The sequence below is a fragment of the Girardinichthys multiradiatus genome, chromosome 14, assembly GCF_021462225.1.
Source record: "Girardinichthys multiradiatus isolate DD_20200921_A chromosome 14, DD_fGirMul_XY1, whole genome shotgun sequence".
In the NCBI taxonomy this organism is placed as follows: Eukaryota; Metazoa; Chordata; class Actinopteri; order Cyprinodontiformes; family Goodeidae; genus Girardinichthys; species Girardinichthys multiradiatus.
In genome coordinates, this window is record NC_061807.1 from 23,448,052 (window position 1) to 23,472,091 (window position 24,040).

At 37.8% G+C, this 24,040-nt stretch overlaps 1 protein-coding gene across 35 annotated transcripts in view; it reads right to left on the reverse strand.

The window, feature by feature from the left end:
• The window catches only part of LOC124880267 (receptor-type tyrosine-protein phosphatase delta-like), a 622,546-nt gene that overhangs the window by 257,532 nt on the left and 340,974 nt on the right, over positions 1 to 24,040 (reverse strand). For all 35 annotated transcript variants that reach the window (XM_047385268.1, XM_047385264.1, XM_047385265.1 and 32 more), the window contains one exon: positions 9,591 to 9,628. The gene's annotated coding sequence lies outside the window, so the exon portion shown is untranslated. The remainder of the gene's footprint in view (positions 1 to 9,590; positions 9,629 to 24,040) is intronic.

Consider the following 24,040-nt stretch of genomic DNA (forward strand, 5'->3'; position numbering starts at 1 on the left):
GTTCTGATGTTTGCAGTGGATCAATGAAAAAGGAAAGGGTCTTCAGAAAACACAGTAAGACATATTTGTGAGCTGTTTTACATTAAATACAGAATGTGGAAATACTGGAAGAAAAAAATTATCTTTGCTTTAAAGTTTGATGACGTAGCTTTTGGATCCCTGCTACCTCACCTATTAATTCTGCTTCACTGAACATCCTTGAGACATCCCTTCTTTAAGAGCTGGGTAACAAGTTTCTTGACTATGTTGAATCATGAAAAGTTAAGGTGGGAAAGACACAGATCCAACCACTGATTTGTCACCACCTCTACATTCATTAAACATGCAATGCAATATGAACATATGCATTATTGCCTTTTTTCTGAACTCAAATCATAATATCTCTTTTTACAAGCTCAGTTATGTATAAATAAAGTCTAACTATATCTAACTATGAATGTTAAGATGAAAGCCACTGTTACAAAAACCCATGAAATATAATAAGTACAGTTTTCCATAAGTTACGTAGATGTAGAAGGATCAGATGGAACCAAAACCTTTTTTGGCCAACATACAAAATACTGGAAAACAAATAATGCACATCACCCATGGTGAAACATGGTTGTGACAGCGTCATACTGTGGAGCACGGAAGTTAGACATCTTTGAACACCCATTTATTATTTTTCTTTAATGTTATGCACGGATTTGCCTTCCTCTGTCACAAAAAAAATATTAGAATACATTGATCTTTTAGGTATAATTACTTTCCAACTCGTTGTATATTGGACAATGTCAAATAAGTACCGTTTTGCCAAGAAATTACAACTGTATGTCTAAAGGGAAAAAAGTCTGCTGCAGCAACAACCTTTATTCAGTCTTTCTTGAGTTGTACTAGAAGCAGATCTATACATATATATATAACTTTAAAGTTCCTAGTTTAGTTTCTTCCACCTTATTATCCCTTTCTACACTTTGTAACATTAATCCGTTGTGAAGAAGCCATGGAAGCAAAAAAGCTTGTCAACCGCACGTGTGCCATGTGCTGTGACTGAAGGGGCTTTTTCCCTGAAATGGCTCTGGGTTCACACCTAAACCCTGTGTTTAACATGTATAAATTTACATATTTAAACAAGCATAGATTCAAAGCAACAATCCTGCACAAATTAGACAAAACATGAAGTGAATATTGTAGTACAACATTTGTTACAAGTATAAATAACAGGCTATATATATATACATATATATATATATATATATATATATATATATATATATATATATATATATATATATATGTTTGTGTGTAAGTACACGGAGCAGCGCAGTTTGAGATGAGAACAGGCATGGAGACAGCAGTGGCTGAGGAGAATGAGTGGGCTGAATGTGCAGTGAAAATTGGATAGGCAAGCAACAGAGGGAGAGGAGAGGCAGGCGAGAGGAGATAGCAAGGTAGAGTGGCAGTGGAATAGGAGAGGTTAGAAAAAGTATAGGGATGAAGAAGGGAGGGGAAATGGAGATCAGAAAGAGAACGGTGGTGGAGGAAGAGCTGTTCCTCCCAGTTGTGGGCTCCATCCTCAAAGCAGCTTTCATCTGCCCTCACATGTTTTGCCTATAGATGGATAAATCCCTCTGCAAACCTGCCTTACAGAGACACAAACTGATCATGCCACTAACAATGCACAATGATTTTTATGAAGTTTCATTCAAAGGTTCCTGCCTTTAAAGCCCAATTATTTTCCTATTGAATATTAAAGGTGTTTTCCTTCTAAGCCATGAAATAAGTGGTTTGCTAACCTAGCATTTTGAATGAAACTGTAGTATAGACATAAAGAAAACAATTATTCCTTTTTAAATATAGTTCACTTTAGCATATAGTCATGGACTGGTTACTAGTATCAAGGTTTATCAATGTAATTATATGTTGATAACTTACATAAAGTTACAGTCACTCATACTCATGTTCCTGTTTTCTCCAGCTGTTTGAAGCATATATTAGCGCAGTGCAGTCCTTTCTATACCTGCTGCTGCACATTGCTGATCAGCTGGCTGAAAGAAGGGTCCTACTCTCCCCCCCATCACTTACAAGAAGGGAAACTTTTAATGTTTTGAAACATTTCCAGTTATGGAAAACCCAGACAGCTAGTAAGCGAGTGCCACCCATCCCTTATTATTATTGAGATGACACAATTTTAAAACTACAGTGGGTCAGCTAGGAGCAGCTTGTCTGTCAAGTTGATGACTGCAGCTTAGGTACAGATAGCACAACTAATTTACCAGCTAATGTTAGCTTACTGATGTTACTCTATAAAAAGCAGAACAATGAAAAGCACTTGGAAACAACAAATGTATATACCAAATCATGCAATATCAGGGGTCGGAGACATTATAAAATACATAAAAATATGTATATAGTATATATATAGAACCACCAGTGCCTATTCCAAATTAGCTAGCACAGACACATCAGACTTATCAAAGTTGAGGTAAAAAAGGTTGAAACAATAACATGTGCTGTGTCAAGATATGAGAAGTAAGCAAGTACTCTCAAAGTTTTCACTGCTGCTAAATATCATGGAACTAAATCAAGTTATCGTATTGCACATTGTATGGCTTTTCTTTTATGCTTTTAATGGTTGTATTTATTGTGAAGCTCTTTGTTGTTTTTGACCTGTGAAAGGTGCTGTAGAAATTAAGATTACTACATATCAAACATGGAAAGAATTTTACAGATGGAGAACTTTTTAAGGAGGCTTTTCTCTCTAGCTCAGAGGTTTTATTTGATAGGCTCCCAAAGAAAAATAGAAATATAACCAGGATTCAAGACATGCCTGTATAAGCCACAATTGTGGAATGATGCATCAAGGAAATGGGTAACAATGTCAGAGCTCAATATACAGCTGGTTTAAAAAAAGCCCGGCTTTTTAGTGTAGCTTTGGTCAAGAGCGTTGTTATCAATGATGTGCTACGTTTGGATGTCATGGCAAGATACTGTGATGTGGCAGTACAAGAGGAATTTTATGGCTTAACCCTGATGCCTGAAACGGTAACAAGTGAGGATATTGCCAAAGTTTTTAAAGAACATTTTGAGGAGCAAGGTGTTGATGAGACATTTTGCTGTGACAAATTATGGTGTTACAACTATGGCTTAATTCAGGAACAAGTCAACCATCCCATCATGAAACTGCACTGTAAAATACACAAGAAAACCTCTGTGCCAAGTTCTCAAATTCAGATCTGAATTATGTTATGGCCACAGTAGCAAGAACCGTTAAATTTATAAGTGATCTACTTTGACGCATTGCCAATTCTAGTCTCTGCTCGAGGATATGGATAGCTCATGCAAATACATAAAAATTCACTTTACTGGTAAATGGCTAAGCTGTGGAAAGGTTCTGGAACAATTTGTAGATTGTTTTGATGGGGTAAAAACATTTCTGGCTGAAAAAAAGGCAAAACCATCCCGAACTCGAAGATGAGAAGTGGGTTGTAAAATGTTTGTTTCTCACAGATTTGACTGGACCTCTAAGCTTAATCTCAAATTGCAGGGAGCAAGATAAACTGTTTTCACAACATGTGGGAAGATTTAATTCAAAAGCTGACAATTTTTACGGCGATGCTTAAACTTCTACGTTCCACCACTACAGATGCCTCAGGGAGTTGTCTGCTCAGCGCAGCTTCAGCCCCATGGAAATACACGGATACATCAGAAGAATCGAGACCGAATTTACAACACATTTTTGGGACTTACAAGTTTATGGAACAATGTATTATTTTCTGATCAAACCAGAAAGCTTTAATGACCAGTTAGATTTGTCTCTTTTTAACTATCTGGATACAGAGGACATGGAAATCCAATGTTTTTCAAATGCGAGTTATACTTCTGGTCTTTCTTTGCTGGTGGTTGAGTAGATCCTGGGTGGACTGTGACATGATGGTTGAGTGTGTCGAAGCCACGCGGTGGACAGCTGAGACTGAGTTTTGCAGGGATGCCTTCTTGTGGAGTTTGTTTACTTTCTGATTCAACTGCTAGGTGTTTTAACTGTGTTTGGTGTTCGTAGAAATGGTTTATACCAGGTTTTAGCCAATATTCTAACATTTCTTTGGATACCACACATTTATGTTTAACTAAGGGAACTTACAGCAATGAAGTACAAAAAAAATATTTCATTCTTCACCCGGTACTGGAGGTTGGGGCTTAAGATGTAATCTGCATATCACTTTCTTTTTCTCATCATTGGTGTGAGGAGAGCATAAATATCATCTGTGTTTTCTGTTGTATGGTTCCTTTGCTCTTATGGTAGTCGAATTATGGATAAAGTGAAAAGTGTTTTTTGAAAATAACTGATCTGCACTTTGCCAACATCTGTCAATAAATATAGTTCTATAAAGTTGTTGTCTATAGTGTATAGTTATTGATATGCAACATTATTACATTTATTGTTAATGTAATGGTTGATATGGCACATTGATTCTGAGGAAATTTTTGATGGCACCCTTCATCAAGCATCCTTCAGGAAGCATCGCTTACTGACCCCTAGTGTATATAAACAAGAACAAAAGCTTGAGATTCAGTTTCACCTAATTGTGTTAATTTTACTTACTTTGGACTCATTCATTTTACTCGTTTAGACTTTTAAAGTTAAAATTTCAAACTTCCAGTTTAGCAAACTTGGAACATGGAAAGTCTGTTTTTTTCACCAACCCTGAATTAATAAATCCAATATGGCTGCCACGTTTAAATAAGGAAATGATAGCTTGAGTAGGAAAATATTCATTTGTTCTTCATTTCTACCATTTGTCAGGTAAACAAGCACAAGCTCAAAAGATAAAATGATACACTTAATCGAATACATATTTGTACTTAAAGTGCAAAATCTGCATCTACACAGTAGAGTGTCTATTCCATAAATTCAGTTTCGAAGATGAAGTGAAAACAATCACATCTCCTAGTTTAACGTGAACAGCTATGTTAGCCACGTCAGCAGATTTAAATTGGCATCTTGTAGCCTCAAGCAATCCTCTTACCCTCATGCGCATCAACTGATGATTCTCCAACAGAACGTCTCCACTAATGGAACACTTTTTTTGATAAAAGCAAATGTTTTCATGACAGAAGAGATTTTACTGATGTTTGCTGCAGCTGGGGAACCCATTCAGCCAATTTGGTGTAGGCTGGTGGAACATCTCACAGCTGGATGTGGTGAAGTCTGTGAGTCATTCATTGAACCTCAAAGATGGATTGTAAAGTTAACAATTTCAAAGACAGACGAAGTGGGAAATGTTGGGACAGACAGAACGTTCAGACAGAGCAGGAAAAGGAGTGTTAAACATTCAAACAGAGAACAGGCCTAAGAAGAAACGCAAAGTATCTTCCCAAGTGATGCAACAGAACCAGGGGGGTGGTAACTGGCATCAGCCAAACGACAAGCAGCCTGTTAAAAGACAAACACCTTTTCACAGTGCAACATCGAACTGTAAGGTTGGTGGTAAAGAGTGGAGCCACTCCAAAGATGTCATCACAAAGGAGGAGTTTGAGATGATGTGCAGGTGTGTAGTAACTGAGGTAACGGTGTTCCTAAAAGACATGGCAAGCCGTTGCAGTCCAGAATCAACCCTGTAAAATCTATCAAACAAGGTATGAAGATGGTAAATAATTACCAACACCCTATATTCTGTTTTAATCTTTTTCTTTCGTATGGTTCTGAACTTGAGAAATTAAGGTTTTAAAAGCAATATTATTATGGTGTGAAAATTATTTCATGACTATTGTTTTTTTTTCTTTTTTTTTTCTGCTTTAAAACATTTTATCAGTGTTAGTCTCTGCCCAAACCTGCCTCACTCTTGTCTAAACACTAACCTCTGAACCAAAAATGAACTGTTGAACTCTGCCTACCTACAGGAATCCAGTGACTCTTTTCACATGGCTGGGGACTGATTGTTAGCCCCAAAGACTGTGGACTTCATCGCATTCTTCGGAACTAAAAGGGGGGATGTTGGGACCCACAGCCATGAGTTACAACAGGAAATGCGGTACGGACTTTTCTGGAACTTTCCAAATAAATTGCATTAACCTGGTTCCGGCATAACTTAGGAATTGGGGGTAACAGCAAACTTCCCATGATGCCACTGTCCACATAAATCCCCCACTTCACCCACAAGTCTTTCTCTACCATCCGGACTCTGTGCGAGGCTGGCCGGTGAGGCAGCGCGCTAACTCCTCAACACGTTCATAAGAGGTTAGGTTTGGGCAGAATAATAGAGAAGGATTTAGATTGAAATGATGTAAACGTTTTTCATTTTATGAAGTTTGGTTTTGTTTGGGTTGAACTCAGCTATCTTGGTGCTAGCAGACTATCTGCAGCACACGTGTTCAGCTTTGTGTTCTGTGTTTGTATGTTTGTAAAGTTAAGACAAACTTTACTTGAAGGGTGATTTTAAACACAGAAGATTGATCATAACGCGCCATCCGCGCTTATGCATTTTAACCCTTTTATTAACGGTATTTTTAAAGGTGTGTGTTTGATTCTGGTGCTAAGCTATCAGCTTATTTTGTTAGCTTTCACTGCTAACAGCTAAGAACACATGCTTGCCTGCTAGGGAACATTTAACTGAAAGGTTGTTAGTTTTCAAGCTAGTAAATAATAGTCCCTAAACATTATTTTACTAAATCTGATAACTAAGTAAACACCATTAAGCCCCATTTCTCCAGAAAGATTTGGCTCGTTTCCAAAATATTCCCTTAATAATATTTCTTTAAATATTATTTTAATAAATAAAGGCAGCTAATGAGACCCCGTTGAGAATTAGTCATCCAGAAGGTTGGTTTTATTCAGCAAATCTTTCTTTACAACATTATTTTAATAAAATAATATTTGATCTGATCTTGCATTGTGAAGGGTTGTCTAAAGGTATGATGATTATTGCCCAAGTTAGTTGCAAGACTAACTTAACTTCACTTCCAGATTCTTCAAGATAATCCTTGGTTCTCAAACATAAATAACATTGCATGGTAATGTTGCATCACTCTTTTGGTCATGGTTTTCAACCACCTCTCATCAACTTGTTTATATTGTTCATAGCCCATTAATCTTCCCTATTCTTTAATTCTGCTTGGTAGTTTAGTTGGATTGTTTTAGCATAGTAAAGAGTTTATTGATTGAAATATGTTTTACTTTGAGTTGACTTATTTTTGTTAATAAATATTTGTATTTTAAGAAATTGTGTGAATTCATTCCATTTGTGTGCAGAGTTTATGCTGTTCAATAATGTCAGAGCTCGTCTCACACCTTTCTATTTTGTCCTAATGCCACCGCCTTACTGGGCTGGTATTCACAGGACAAGCCTTAACAGACCAAAATATTATTTGATAAAATATTAAAATATTAATTTTAAATATAAAATAATATTCTCAGATTCATAATCACAACAGAAAAATATAAAGAAGCCAGCTAAGAAACTTGTTGGTGTACAGTTTGTGGTCCGTAGTCGGCTTTGTGATGTGGTCTCAGCAAGCTAATTAACATTACATCTGAAGGGGTAGGAACAATCTAGAACTTTGCGCCAAATGCTGTAATTAAAAGCTGCATTTTAATTAAAACATTTTTCACCTGTCATCCTAATTGCTATCATTGCATGACTTTTTGCATGAGGTTTTCACTTGCATTATTCATTTAAGAAAAATTCCGTTATTAATTAATTAAAAATTGGCCAAAGAAAATTTATCAAAAATGTAACCTTTAAGTTATTCTATTCAATAGGGCCGAACTTGTGTTTCTTGTTACTGTGGAGAAAAGTTAAATGTATTCATCTGGTTGATGTGGATACTCTGTTCAGCTTGATCAGACTGAATATTAATTAAAATGAATGAAAGTAAATGCTAATGATTGTTATTATTATCACTTAAAAAATTAAGTGACAATTTAAAAATAGATTATGACCGGATTTTTTTTATCCTGTCACTCAAAATGACAGACAACGAAAAAGTCTAGCGCAACCTCTGGTGGAAAGCATTGTATATAGTGAACAAAACAGAAACTAAACCCTATAAAAATTATGAAAAATCACACAGACTGGTTTTGCTGCTCATCAACTTCCACTGCCTGACAAGACCAGGTCTATTTAATGTTACATACATACTAATACATAAATGTGCGATGCAATCTTAAAATCTTAAAACAATATTTTGTAGTATTTATTGTGATAGCAATTGGAGATTATTAGTCTTATAGTTATAAACGTTTTCCCTCAGCCCTTGGATTATGAAAATTCATCAGAAAATGGGTATAACTACTAAGCCATCTCAAGTACTCTGCAATATTAATGCCAAATTGAATGAATCTTCAACAGTGCATAAGGTTCTAGTGTAAAGCACTTTGAATGGTCAGTGTGATTAAAAAAGGGCTAGGTACATAAATTCAGTCCATTTATAGGCCAACACCTGGGGCAGCCTCATATAGATGGAGACCAAACTGTGTATGCTACAGTATCAGACAGAGTACGTAGAAAGGCCACTGATGACATGCTTGATATTTATATGCTTGAATAGCATAGAAATATAGGGTAAATATACAATAATGTAAGAGGGTATGAGTCACAAATGCTTACATGGACCTGTTTTCAGTTTAATTAGCTTATTAGCAGTCTGTATACTTCAACCTGTGCCAGTCAAAGTTGGTTTATTTTGTAAGTCAGAAAGTAAAGAAAATGGGGGATGTTGTTTGATTTATGTTAATTTATGTCAGAATACCTCTTTCCTTGTTTCTAAAATGCACTTTTATCTAAAATAAATGTATATTCAAATGCCAAGATCTTAATCTACCTCCCTGATAAAGCTGTATAATATAACCATTTCTCTTTGTCTTCCATGGAGACATTTATGCATCCACGTTTACAGTCACAGGATATACAGTGATTGTCAAAGGCCAGTCCTGGGCAAAGGACATTAGGTAGGAATTAAAAACTTCTGCTATCGAGGTTAAAATAACCTTATTATTATAAGTATTTTACTGGATTAACAAAGTATTATAGAGGTACGACTGGTTGGTTTCTAAGCTTACGACATTTCAATGTCCGCCTAGAATTCAGTGTTGTATCAGATGTCTAATAACAGATTTGTCTAACAACAAAACCTATTCATAGTCAGGTATGCATTATTCAGCGGACATTTACTGTGTACAAAAATACTAGGTTTTTGTGATAAACTTAGTGTCAACAATCATTTTATAAACGCATTACACACACATATACAAACACACACATTCCAATAAAGCCTCTTTCCTCACGTGCTCACTTAGAGTTCTAACAAACCAATCGGTCCAAAATCCACTACAGCATGAGGAACACTGCAGATGATGCTATTTGTCTCTGCCAGACATAGTTACACACTAGTTCTTACAGGCTAGGCAAAAAAAAAAAGCGATTTCTAAAGTAGTGCCTCCTGGTCTCAGAGAGCACGTTAATTAAACAGCAGGGAGACCAGAATTCAAGGCCCTAATTGTTTGGCTTCAACGTTTCCATTCTGCTGCCACCAGCATAAAGACGGTTCTCAGATTGAGAAAGAAATGGAAGCTTCATTCGCTGTAAAGTAATTCTTCCATCAAAAAAACTTACCTTTCACCACTCAAGCAAGCTTCCCGGCAGATCAAGAGCTGAAGGATGAGAAAAACAAACAAACAAAACCATGTTAGATTACTGTGTATTTAGACACATATAAATGCTATAATTACAAAAACCTGATCTCATTTCTTGGAAAAGGTTCAGAAAGAATTGAATACAAAAGCCAGAACAATGCAATGATCTGCTGCACTGATTCACAACTGTTCCAGCTTCTTATAGAGTAAAAGGGCAAACATTTATTAACCACTGATTACATTTGGCAGGCTTGTGTGTCTGACACTTAAAGCCTTGTAATTTTGCACGCCGTTTCAAAAATCCAGTCTTCACCACTGACATCCAGTTACTGCTTGAAAGTTTCCCACCGATTTCATTAAGGAGAAATTAGAAAGTTAGAAATAGGGAGGACAATGTTTTGGTTAAGTACACACTGAAAGGTTGCCTGAAACACATAAAGATTGATCAGAAGACTGAAACTAACTGGCTTTGGTTTCATAGGTACACAGTTGTGAAATGCATGGGCTTGTGGATTATTTGAAAGAAAATAATTAATATTTTGCCTTGCAAAAGTGTTCCCTCCCTTTTTCACATTTTGTCACAGTTCAATACAATCTTGAATGGGATATATTGGGAATTTATGTGACAGACCAACACAGAATACTGTATAATTGTGAAGTGGAAGAAAATATTTAATTTTTCCACATAAAAATCAGAAACTTCTGTTTTGCATTTGTATTCAGCACTTGAGTCGATACTTTGCGAAAATTAAAGCTGTGGCTGTATGTTTGGGGGTAGTTAGCCTGGTGGAAGGTAAGGGGTTATTCTCTTACCAACTCGGACCTCTTACCAATTCTTACTTCCCTGTCCATGCAAAAGAAAAATCTATATTGCAATCAACTCTGACCAGCTTACCGGCCCCTGCTGATAAGAAGCCTTCCCACAACATGATATTTCCACCAAAATGTTTCAAAATGTGTGTTGAAGTTAATAAGACTTTATTAATAACCAAAGGGGGAAATTGAATTGTCGCAGCAGCAAGACAGATTACAAATGTGCTACTACAGTGTTGTAAAAAGTTCTGAGCAGAGCCCTGCACACCTGAGTCTCCTCATGTTCCAAGGCGTTGGTGTGCATGGAGCAGCCCTGTTTATTTTTGAGGTGAACAACTAGGTACTCATACGCTGCCACAGTTTCAATGTCCAAGCACTGGATATTTACTGGTGAGGCAGGAGTGGGCTTCATGTGAAAGTCAATCAACATCTCCATAGTTTTGTTGATGTTGATGCGCAGATGGTTCCGTGCACAGCTGCCGACTCATCCACTTGTTACCTCCCGAACTTCTGAAGGTGACAACTGGCAGTCTTGGGTCTGAAGGCTTTGCTTTAGGAAATGGAACCATGCATGAGGTCTTCCAAGGGGCAGATACCTTCTCCAGATACACAGATATACTTCTATATTGAGCTGCAGCTGCCATTAAATACATCCTGTATTAATTAGTACTGTTTACTTTCAGTAATGTTGTTGTTGTTATATGTGTTTCTTGTTTGTCCCTGTGTTTCTTTTTCTTATTTGTCTCTCTCTTTCTGCTGGTGTAGAAGCAGATTTTTATGCCGTTAATTTGTACTCTGTTTATCCTTCTTTCTTTCCTCTATTCATATCTCCTCTCCCTTTAACTTTTTGCCCCACCTCTCTCCCTTTCTTTCTTCCTTTTTCTCTTTTGTTTCAATCTCTGTGTCCATTGCATTTGAAATAATACCAAAGCAATTTCTAAAAAAAGGTTTTCATATATATCAAGCAGAGCATTTTAGCAAAAGCCATAATGCTCCACTTCTGAAAGTAAATTTGTCGAACTTCTCCCTGGCACTCAGACAACATTTCTGAGTGGTACTCTGTCGGACAGGACACGAAAAAAAAAAAAAAAAGGGTTGCAGGAGTGGAGGAGGGTGAGGCCCCCTGAGAAGGGAGGGGGGTGGGAAAAGGTGCATCTGAAGATGTCATGCCACAGGAGGAGGAGATGGACACACAATAATAATAATAACTGTTTTGGATGATGCCCAGCATTAGTCACATCTGAAGTCCATTGCAAACATAATTTGGAAGGAAGCAAATGAGAGAGCAGAATGGCACAGAAGATTTGGATTCAGATAATTGCCAGTCCTGCAGTGTCTGATCCATCCCTCCACTAAAGAGGTTTTTTTTTTACCCCTGGGGAATGCAGAAAATGATTAATAGTTACACCACACCAATCAGGGCACAATAAGAGAGAGGTCCAGCCACCTTTTATAGATTTATGGCTAATAATTAGCCTTAGAGGTAGCCACTACCTTTTTCAGGATCTTGTGAAGTCAGTTGGGTTTTGTTTGCTATAAAATGTGGGCAAACAATATGTTTTCTATGGAATACTGTGAGTGTGTGCAGATTTCGGGAAAATTAATTACATCTCAGATATTTCAAGCATGTGAAAAACCGAGAATTACAGTGAATACCAAGGTCCCCGGAAAGAAAAGAAGAAATAATAGTCGTCAAGTCTTTCTTCATTTTATAGTGTCCCAAGTTAGCAGATAATGCCAAGAGCCTTTCCCAATGCACCCAAGCATGGAGAACTTAACAAAGATAATTAGAAAGCATTTAAATTATTTAAACATAATTTCCTTTTTACTGTGAACAAATCCTAAACTCTCAAAGGGGATATTCAGCAAGTGAAGGATCTTCTTAACAAGAGCTATATTTATTCAGCTGCTGTCTGTCAACACCTTGACAGTACATTATGCCCTAAATAGCCCCTAATAATGTTGCCAGAGTGTGTAGCAACTGTTGAGACAAACGTGATGACCTTCTTAGAATGCCATCTGTTTCAAAGCACAACCACAGCAAGGCAGTATTAGTCAGTCAGGCTGAAAGAGTCGCATCACACGGCACCAAAAGCATTCCCTTGCACTGTAAATTGCAGAATGCAGTTTTAGTTTTAGTTTAAATTACAATTACCACTTTATTTGCAGCCAGTGGAAATTTGTAAGAGTAGAGTGATGAAAATAAAAAACGGAGAATAAGATCATATATTGTTTGGGATGGACAATATATGAGATCGACTCATTAGGGCTCTGTAGGCTATAAGGAATCAGCCATTTTTTTATCGTCTTTGAAAAGTAAATTTCACAGTCACCACACAATGCACTAGACATTTCTGACATTACAGTGAAAGTAGTGCACATACGATACGTTGTACACTATAATGTTAACAGTAGACAGAACTGTCCTGCTGCCTGATTTGAAGGAGCATGCTAGCACAAATGGTGCTAGAACTTGATTTTAAATTAACATGCCAATGCTGGTGGAAACCACCCAAACTAATTTATTACCCAGCTTCTCAACTGTTAGGCGCCTTACCTTATCAGCTTTAGAAAGATTTGAGCGCTTATTAGGAAAATGTGAAACATCACTAACATTTCATTGCTATCAAGTCTAAACAATAAACACACCAAACTTAAGCTAGATCTCTTTCAAGACAGAAAGCTCACTTTTGCATTATTTGTAATCAAACTCAATTATAAACATGGTTAGTTGGTATGACTTAGTTATTAGCTTTTCCAGTGTAGTATTTTTAGTTTTTTTTTTATACTGAAGGTATAATATTTCATGCCTGTGTGAGTGGATGTAGTGCAACACAAAAAGTGCTATGTCAAAATGTAATTTCCCCTTCAGCCTAATAAATCGTTGTGCCAACCTTGGCAGCAATAACTGATATGAAGTGTTTGTGATAACTGGCAACAAGTCTTTCACATCAACTAGGAGGGATTTTGGGCCACTTTGTTATAATTCAGCCACATTGCAGGATTTTCCAGCATGAATGGCCAGCTGAATATCATGCCACAGTATTTCAATTAGATTTAAATCCAAATTTTGACTTGGCCACTTTAAAACTGTTTTTGAAGATGCACTTGCTGGTGCGCTTTGGATCATTGTCCTGCTACATAACCTAAGCACGGTTGAACCTATGGTAACAAACTAATGGCCAAACATTCTCCTTCAGGATTTGCTGGTAACATAAATCATGTTTCTGTCAGTTATGCCAAGTCCTCAAGCTGTAAAGCAAATCCAGATCATCAGATTAGCACCACCATGTTTGGCTGTAGGGATGATCTTTTTCATAAATGTTGAAGTAGTTTTACTCCAGATGTAATGGAATGGAAATATTTCAAAAAGTTCCACTTTTGTCTCACCAGTTCAAAGAATATTCTCCAAAAAAAGTCTTTATGACTTTTAGACCACTTTAAGTTTCCACTTTAAGTGATTTTTTTGTATTCTACAGGTAAAGTAGTAATAAGACTTGGATGTGGCTAGTGAAAGTCAACCAAAAAAATTTGGTTAATCACAGTTTCCTCATGATCTAAAATTATCTATATTTTGACATGGCAGGTTGGCTTGGATACTGCTTTATTAAATTATATCTGAAAAATGCTTCATGTATTCATGCAGGGTTTGCTTGTCTGATATTAAAAATTATCTGAAGCATTTGGATGTGACAAAAAAAAATAAATCTCCACAACAAACTCTGTTGGTACAATACTTCTAAGACCCAGGATTTTACAAGGAACTACCATCTTTTCACCATTGTAGTGAGTGATTGGTGACCATTTTTAATGCAGCTAAAGTCTGGAGGAGGAGTCTTTCAGTTGTTACCTTATGTAGGTGCGCTTCCTGACGGAACTGGGATTTGAACCTGGGTCCCCGTATCAAAGATGCAGACTTACTACTTGCTACGACACAAAAGGACTTGAATGCTGCTATAGTCTGATAGCGCTAAACCTGACAAAGTACAGATGTGTGGCCTAACTAAATGACTATAGTGATAGCAGGAATTAATACATAATTTCTGCACTCATTGTCACCTCTGTAATTCCCCACATTCAGTCCTACAACCCCCTTACCACTTTTACTCCCTTTGCTCTTTCGTTCTTTATCGAATCAAAATTCTTTTTTTTTAAACCTTGGTGTCAGGGTCACTGTCCTCCAGCTTCACTCTCTGCTCCACCCTTACCTCCCAGATTTCTGTTTTTCCCATCTCTGCGTTTCAGAATTCTGTCCATCGCCTTGCTGACAGCCACCTATCAACCTGGGTGCAATTTAAAAAGCCCTTCAACAGCTGCCATTCCACAGGGCTAGCTATCAGTCGGGCTGCCAAAGCCGGGACTTTGAACATCAGTTTGCCCCCCCCACACACACACACACACACACACACACACACAGGTCCGAATGGACTGAAGGTGAAAGAGACCATTTTTCAAAAATTTGCTCAGCTCAGGAGACAGTGACTGAGGTTAAGAGGCAAAAATAAAACTTAGAATTCAGGATTTTCTCATTTTGAAAAATTACATTTTTCAAAAAGTAAATTTTTCAGTTGATAACATCAGAAATTATCTGTAACTATTAGTTTGCAATTGTTTGAAATAGAAAGCTCCTGGGGTATTTGCGTTGCAGCAGAGCTTCATTGCCTCCTGCTGATTTTGTGTTTGAGCAAAATCAGTGTGCCCACCACCCTGCAAACACTGCATATATTGCTCATTTGAAGATGCATGTTGTCCAAAACAATCAAGTGAAAACATCTCAGCCTCAAGACTGGGCCACCTGCTGTTGTGCAATTCTCTTCTCCATATGCCTTTTGTCAGAAATCTTCACCGTGCGTCGGATAAGGGATGAAATCAATCCAAGTTCTGCTTCTCCAGTGGCTCTGTTGTTAAAGCGGCTAAGATTTGCGCTGATATTCGACAGATCGGCTTGCACTTTCAAATGTGACAACTGCTGCCAAGACCATCTGGTCTTCAATGTCCAATAGTAAGGTTAGGAATGTAGAGACTTGTCAAAGCTTTTTTTAGTGTCAATTAGCAAGTTGAACAGATTTACAGTATGTGAGAATAATTTCACTTTTATGGACAAGTAAGGTTCGTGGTATATGCTAAAAGAGAAATATGCTAAGATGGTCCATGACAAACTTAAGATAGGCACGCGCAGGTTTTTATTTAATTTTATGTGACTCAGTTTTGGTCTGTAGTCCACTGCCTTAAGATATCATCAGCTAGACAGTAAGGCTGCGTTAGGGGAGTTCTGAACTTGGACTTTTTCAGCTATATTTTCTGGATACCACACAATATTGACTTTCTAATCTGATATTCCATCTTTCCATTATCTGTACCTGATCTTTCCTGTTAAGATTTATGGGAGAGCGGGATAGTGCCAGAACTGATATCAGATGAGACAGTTGACAGGTCACCAGTCGATAATAAGGCTAGTCCAAGTCATATTTACAGAAAATTAACAGTTAGTAGTTATATGAGTGTACATGTCTTTAAGGTGTTGGGTGCTGCTGCACAGATTAGAACTACTGCTGCACTGAAGTGGTGAATAAAAATGAAAAAAAAAAAAAAAAAAAAAAAAAAAAAACACCAGCCAACCCTGATCCTTTACCCAATACGCCACATAGAACAAATAAGGTTGTAGTCAGTAAGTGCACATTTCAGATACAGCAACAGTCCACAGCCAGCAAATAATTCCACTACCTTATTTGATGTGCACATTTTAGAAATGTTAAATCCAAGTATTTTTCTGGATATTTGTCCTCCAAGTAACTGGTGCTCATGGTAAGGCACTGCAGCGAACCCAACAGTCTCTCAGATACATTTTGTGAAGCTATTTTCAATTGCTGCTTCTGGGCCGGCCTCAGCCTTTGTGTCAGGATCTCTGTCTGTCTGCCAAAGCTTTTAGTCCATTGTGTAGCAGCATCACTTTTGCCTGTGGCCAGAAGACCACATGAACAAAAGCTTGAGCTGGCTGGGTCACGCTGAGATTTACCTGGGGCATGTATGCATGTTTTGCACGGACTGAGGATGGTAATCGTTGGGTCCATTAACATGAGAGAGTGCTACAGCTTCGAAGCTGTGGGGGAAAAGAATGCCCTAAGCAAGCCGGCATTATAGACAGGCATCTTTCCTGATTCCATTCAGCAAAGGAAATTAATGGAGTTGAAGTGGGTTGTCAGGAGTTAAATTGAATTTCCTGTCCAAGGAAAAGCTTTGATGTGACAAAACTTAAGCAAAGCTTGTAGTTTTTTGTTCAAATGAAAGGATACCATTAGGCATAGAGCACAACATTAGCAATATTACAGATGACAAGATTTCTTCAATAAACAGTTTTTTTTTTTTTGGTTATGCCACCCAAAGGGATTATGATGAATGAATATCTTCTGGGTTTCTTTCATATGGCATGATTTGGGGAAGATTTTATTTCCCTGCTGTAGTAAATTTTGTTAGCAGTGACATAAAACTGTATTTGCTGGCAGTATGTGGGATTTTGGTTGATTTTCCTTGTTTTATAGTTTTCTTTTAGTATTTTCTTTCCACCCAGTGCTCTGTCTAGCTGCAGCAGACAAGTGCAAGATAAGTCATAGATCTCTATTGGTCCAACTGCATCATTCAATGGGAGGAGTGTCCTTCCCATGCCCTTCTGTAAAAGCCAAGCATCATTAGTGAGAGGGTTAAGAGCTGGGCCAGTCGTCCATATGTTTCAATAATTATCCTGCCCTTCTGACAAGCCACGTACAAAAAAAACCCAACTTGTTTACACAGTCTATTTCTCTTGAAAGATTTCAATGAGAAAAGTTAAGGGGAAACTGTGTTTTGAAGTAAGATTCTGTGAAGTTACTTTTAGTAATAGTTTCCTTACCTAGCTAAAAGATTTACTGCCATAAGTTTGTAAAAGTGAATGAAAGAGTCAGATTGGCCCTCCATTTATTTGATTTAACTGAAAATTCCCAGTTTCAGTCTTCGAGTTCTCGGTTTTTAATGTCAATTTAAAGTAGAAATGCAAAAGATGGATGGACGGATGCCCAGATGAAACACAGAGGTGAATGAGTTAACGAATAGATGGATGTTTAACAAATGGGCAGATAGATGGTTTTGTTTTTTTGCGCCCATTTCTTCTTTTTGAATAAAGAAAAACTACTTGAAACCTGATTAGAGTCTTCACCTTTCTGCAGACTCACTGCAATATGACATCTTTCTTTCACAGGTAGGATAACTATTACTGATAACTTCACAGAACCCCTTTGAGGTAGCAAAAGTTGGACAGTAAAATGCTGTTCTTTTATCACATAGAAGAGGCTGTAGCCTTAGCACCGTTTCCAGACGCAGCAGTCTGTGCACTGAGTAATATACTATTTCTCTGCAACCTCTTTCCTTTGCATCCACACTCTCCCAAATCATAATGCAATCTATTTTCCACCTGAGCAACCTCATAAAACTGCATATAATTTGTCAGATTACTACCATAATATTCCCTGTCTGTTCAGATCTCGACCGTTTAAGGAGCAGATATGGATGCGAGGGCCAATACAAAGCTTACAACATGGAAGTTGATCAGAGATATGGCACAAACCTCAGAGAGTCAACAGCAAACCTTTGAGGTTAACAAATTAAACCCATGATTGCCTGATGCTGTGAATACAGTTGTAATAATGTTTAAGGTCGCATTGGAACATTAATACATGGGTGATTATTTTTTTGCAGCAACATTTTATGTCCGCATATTTCACTTATGCAGATTTTTTATTGAATGTGCTGACTATTCACAACAAAGTACTTTGATTATGCACTTAAGTGTTCTCAATTACTTGAACATAAATAAAATGCATTTATAATGTTTATTTGTATTTTACACACCTTTTTGGTGACACACAGGCTCAATTTTATCGTGCCCGCAGTGCAAAGTAGTAAACCTTCTCAGTAAATTTAGGCCATATGATTCCAAAACTTTTATTTTTTTTAAATAACTTGATAAACTAGACTCAACTTTATCTCATTATGCTATTTAATTTGGTGGAACTTTTTTTCCTGTTTGCTATTTTATCCATTTTCTATACGTCCCAGTAGTGATTTTCCACCCTGTTAGAATGTGTGCAATTGTCTTCAAAAAAGGACCACAATTCCAGAAAAGCCATTTACAGGAAGAGACATCATTTGATTTTGGAGAGATTCAACTGTGGAACAGGACGTAAGCCTCAATTGTGATTTTCTCCCTACTTGTTTTAATCTTAAACATGTTAACCTGTATGAGTCAACCTTAAAATTCCATTCTGTTATGTCAAATTATGGGTTATGTTTATTCACTTGAAAAAAAATAAAAACATATTAGAATAAATTATTAAAGGTGTGTTATTCTGTTGAAGGTTAGCTAGCTAAATGTTGATCAGTTTAATAGCTTCAGCTAGATTAGCTAAAAATATTCCACCCTGTTGTGTTCCACCCTATTAGGTCTCTGAACCCAACAGGGTGGAATGGGGACTTAACAGGGGGGAAATATGAGTAAAGAGTAATAATTTGAATTATTATAATACTTTTTTTTATGTACAGATGTGTATCTATGTATTTTAACAGTGTAATACAATAGAATACATTATGGAAAAAAAAGGTTTGTTGAAAAAAAATGATGAAATTATACACATTTGTTAGGAAATGGCACCAGCGCTTAGTGCAGCGGAGCTACAGCGTCGGTACAGGGCAAAACATGATGCAGACCCAGAGAGGAGAGGCAGGTACCTGCAAAAAGAACGAGAAAAATGGCAGCAGGACAGATAGACAGGAAAAAATAAAAGAATTGCAGACCTTACTGAGTGAGAAAAGCGTGCACAGAGGAAAAAGTGGAGGGAAAGAAAGAGAGAGGCAAAAGCCAGGGAAAAGGCCATGGGAAAGGCTATGGCGGTAATACCATCTTCACCCTATACACCCGATACACCTAATACCCCGAATACACCAACAAGTCCTTCATCTCGGCCCAATACACACAATACTCGGAATAGGCCTACTTCCAATGTACCAACAGGCCCCTCAGCTGCAGAATATTCAAGGTTTGATCTCTGAATTGCATTGGACTATTTGTTACTGTAGGTTCATTCTTAAAACACGAGACTAGAAATACATGTTAAACATGTGTTGTGATTTTTTTCTGTTTTAGGCAAAGAAAGTTAGGCCAATTTCAGAAAAGAAGAATTAAACAAAGGCTGGAAAAAGAAATTGAAAGGCTTACAGTTCTTCTGGCAAAACAAAAAGCAAAAAGAGAAAAATACAGAAAGAGGTGGCAACGGAGTCAGCCCAAGACCTATCACCAATCACCTCGAGCAAAACTTGACAGGATCCTTGATCGTTCTGTCCCTCTGAGTATACGTAGGAATCTACTGCTGCATGCTTCAGTTGTGGAAAAAAATAATAAATAAATACCAAAACACACAAAAAGAGAGAGAAAAACAAATGCTTGCCAGAGTCACCATGGGAAACATCATTAAAAAGTATAAATTACAGACACTTGCACAGAAGACCTTTGGATTTTCACAGAGCAGAACAAAGTTGCAGGGTGAGATCACATCATTTCACTGGAAAGCAAGGAATATAAGGTTAGCAGCAAAGGAGAAGTTGGTAGCCTTCTTCTTAAGAGATGATGTCAGCCGAGTGACAACTGGTAAGAAAGACACAGTCACTAAAAAGAAGCAAAAGAAGCAGAAAAGGCTGCTATTGGATACTTGCAAAAACCTCTACAGAAGGTTTCGATCTGAAAATATTGACCAGGTGTCCTTTTCCTTTTCCTGTAAGTCAAGGCCATTTTGGGTTGTACGACCCACTGAGAGTGATAGAAAGACATGTCTCTGCAAAATCCACGAGAACACTGAGTTCTTGGCCAGCACCCTCTACAAGTGTGGGCTTTTATCAACCAAAAACCTTGAACAGTTGGCTGATGCGATAGTGTGCAACTTGGACTCAAAAGCTTGCGCGTATGGAGAATGTGACGCTTGCAGCACCACAACTGTACCTACACTTAGACATGCCTCCAATAACATGATTACATTCTTCCAGTGGGCCACAGAGACCTCCTCCTCAGGTGAGGAGAAAAAATCCATCATAACGGTCAAAAAAGAACTCACTAAGAGTGACGATGAAGTTGTTGAGGAATTCCAGGAACGCATGGTGAAGTTCCGGAAACATCTCTTTAACATTCGCTGGCAATACAAGGCCTATAGGAAGCTTAGAGAAAATCTCCAGAGTCATGAATGTTTAATTCATGTGAATTTTAGTGAGAACTACATCTGTAAATATGCCAACGAGGTACAGTCTGTGCATTTTGGGGGGTCGCATCAACAAGCGGTATTATACACAGCAATACAGGAGGCTCCCCTTACCTTCTGTTCAATATCACCATCATGAAGACATGACCCTTCGGCAATCTGGGCTCACCTAGATCCAGTCTTGGATATGATTCAAGATAGATTTCCCAGTGTCAGCTGGCTCCACTTCTTCAGTGATGGGCCTGCCACTCAATATCGGCAGAAGGGTAACTTTTTCCTTCTTTTATCTGAACCACTCAGAAGAGGCTTTTTATGTGACCTGGAATTTTTTCGAGGCCAATCATGGCAAAGGGGCCCCAGATGGTGTTGGAGGTACCCTTAAACGCTCAGCCGACAGGCTTGTTTTCATGGGGGAGGACATCTCTAATGCAGAGATGCTGTTCCTCGAGCTGAAGGAGCAGGAATCAGTTGTGGAGCTCTTCTTTGTAAGTGAGGAAAGTGTGGAAGCAAAAATGAATGAAATGCTGCAGGTAAGACAATTTTTAATGGTATTCAAGTTTTATCTTGAATCTGTCCATATGTATGTCTTTCAAAATTTATCTTAAGTCTACTATAAGTAACAAGATTATCAGTACTCTCCTTTGAAATTAGAAAATTAACATAATTGGCAACATTCATATTGTTATGACCTTGCCATAGTGAATCTACACCATCAAATACAATCTAGTCAACCTTGTACAAACGTTTTTGTACACAGTTTCTCACAGTTATTCATGGTGTAATTTCACTATAACAAGGGTACAAATACTTACTTGAAATCATACCAAATGGTATGGTGATTTCAGGTGATGGAATACTGCCAGCGTTATGAGGTATACTCCCTAAGAAACATCTTTGTCATTTGTCTTTTTCCTTTTTACACACTGTAGGTTCCCCCATTGAATGTGGTGAAGGGAACAATGAGGATCCACCAGGTGATCAGTAGCTGTAAAGACAAAATCCACTACAGGGACATCATCTGTGTGTGCCAGAGAGAGGAAGGGCTGATTAACTGCCCATGTTTCGATGTAAAAGAGGCAATCTTGAAACCTGATGAGGAAACTCACAGGAAAGGAGCCATAACAGCATGGCAGCCAGAAGTCATCACAGGTGACCATGTTGGTCGATGGTGTGTGGTCAAATATGACCATGACTATTACCCTGGCATCATCACCAAAGTGGAAGATGGAAACATTGAAGTGAACTGTCTCCATATAAAAGGAATCAACAAATACTACTGGCCCAGCCCAAGGAAAGACATCAGTTGGTATGATGACAGCCAAGTACTTTGCCTGACATAGGAGCCAAATGCTGTCAATAAAAGATATCTGCAGCTCAGTCCTACCACATGGAGGTTAATTGAAGAGCAGATGTAGTCTAGATGCCCATCAACCTCATGCCATTCATGAAATGGTTTGTTTGTCAATGTGAATTACCAGTTCATGTTTGATGTTAACTTGTAACAATCTTGTGTTGTTGTTACCAACTGCTTATTTTCCACTGATTTTCCATGTTTAGGAAATGTGCTAAGGTGTTTCATTGTTTTTATATGAATCACAAAATAGCCAAAATAAAACATTTCTTATTTAAGTCTCCTCTATTATTCTGAACTGAAGTATGCTTTGTCTCTTCTCATTATGCTCTACATCTCATGTTCCATGTAACATGAAACCTCGTGCACACATTTAATGTAATGTTTTGTTTCCTTCAGTTTTCACAATTCAAGGAAATCAAGGAGGACATACAGCTGACATCCAATTTCTGTAATACCCTATTATTTGCTTACTGATTTCACAAAGTGGCAATAATTTAGGCAAATCACTAATACAGTGAGGCTGCTCAGTAGTTTTTAATACTGGCATTGCAGAAGATGTTGCTTAAATAATCCCAATGACAAAGGTTTCCTTGCCAATGACTAACATGCTGCCTGTGTTTGCAGGATGGCCAAGAGTTGAACATTTTTAATACTGTGACCTTGCTATTAGCATTCTGAAATAGGGTGTATTTACTTTGTGCTTTTATCTATTTGTAAAGCTATAGTTTAAAATTTGCTTCTGCAAAAGTTGCTTTAACAGTCAGCTGCGAAATGGTGAGTCAGTTTCTCCAAATCTGAGATCATGGTGCTTAGCAAATAAAAAAAGTGCTTTCTCTCCCTGGGCTGGGGAAGAGTTTATGCCACAAGCCAAGAAGTTCAAGTCGGTTGGTGTCTTGATCAAGACTGAAGGCATGATTAAGCATAAAATAGATGAATGGATTGGAGCCTCATCTGCAATATTAACAGAATATATTTAGTCTGTTATTGTGAACTGTCTACATTCACACCCGCATCTATGGTCGTGACACATGACCGAAAGAACGAGATCTCAGAAACAAGTGGCTGATATCAGCTTCCTCGTAGAGATAGGCTGAGGAGCGCCATTATTTGGGGGCAGCATAGAATAGAGCCGCTGCCGTCTGTCGAGTTGGTTAGGGCATCTTATCAAGATGACTCCGGTGAGTCTCCCTTTGGAAGCTTTCCAGCCACATTCCACTAGGACAAGAAGACTCCTGGGGAGTACCAGGACTTGATGAAGCAACATCCTTTCCAACCTAGGAATGTCTTGGGGTCTCCCAGAATGAGATGTAAAGTGTCACTAGGGAAAGGGGTGTAGCAATTTCCCTCATGGATCTAATACATTTTTGACACATGGAAAACAATGGACAGATGACTGGAATTGGTGGAAAAGTTGTCTTCTCATGCGCCTAGAACGTGAGTGTACATTTCTGGTAATAATCATGCCAACAAGACAGGCATATCCTAAATATAATTATTATCCAGTGAATGGTATGTTTATCCAGTGAATGGTACATTAAGGTGATGAGTTGCTTCATATACAGACAACCAAATCAGCTAAGATGTGGACCATAAACCCAAAAACAAAAACACCAAGCTGAAGGAATACAATAAAAACGTTTTAAGAGTTGGTTCATAGTTATTTGATGGTACATCTCTTTGCCACCTTTTAAAACCCTTAGTCCACCACCAACCAGAGAATGGTATATTTACAAGGACTAATCTGCACCACTTTTTAACGTTAGACCACCTTCAACCTTTAAGCCTCTCTAATAAATCCTATTCATGGCCACTTTAAAGAGAATTTCCACAGTATTACAACAGGACAAACTGATTTAAAGTAATTTCTCCATTCAATATCTGTAAAGGGGCATAATGAAGGAGACACCCAGCAAAAAATAGTTCACTGACATTTATATATAATTATATTCTGCCATTATTACACTTTAATAATTTACTCCCCCATAACAC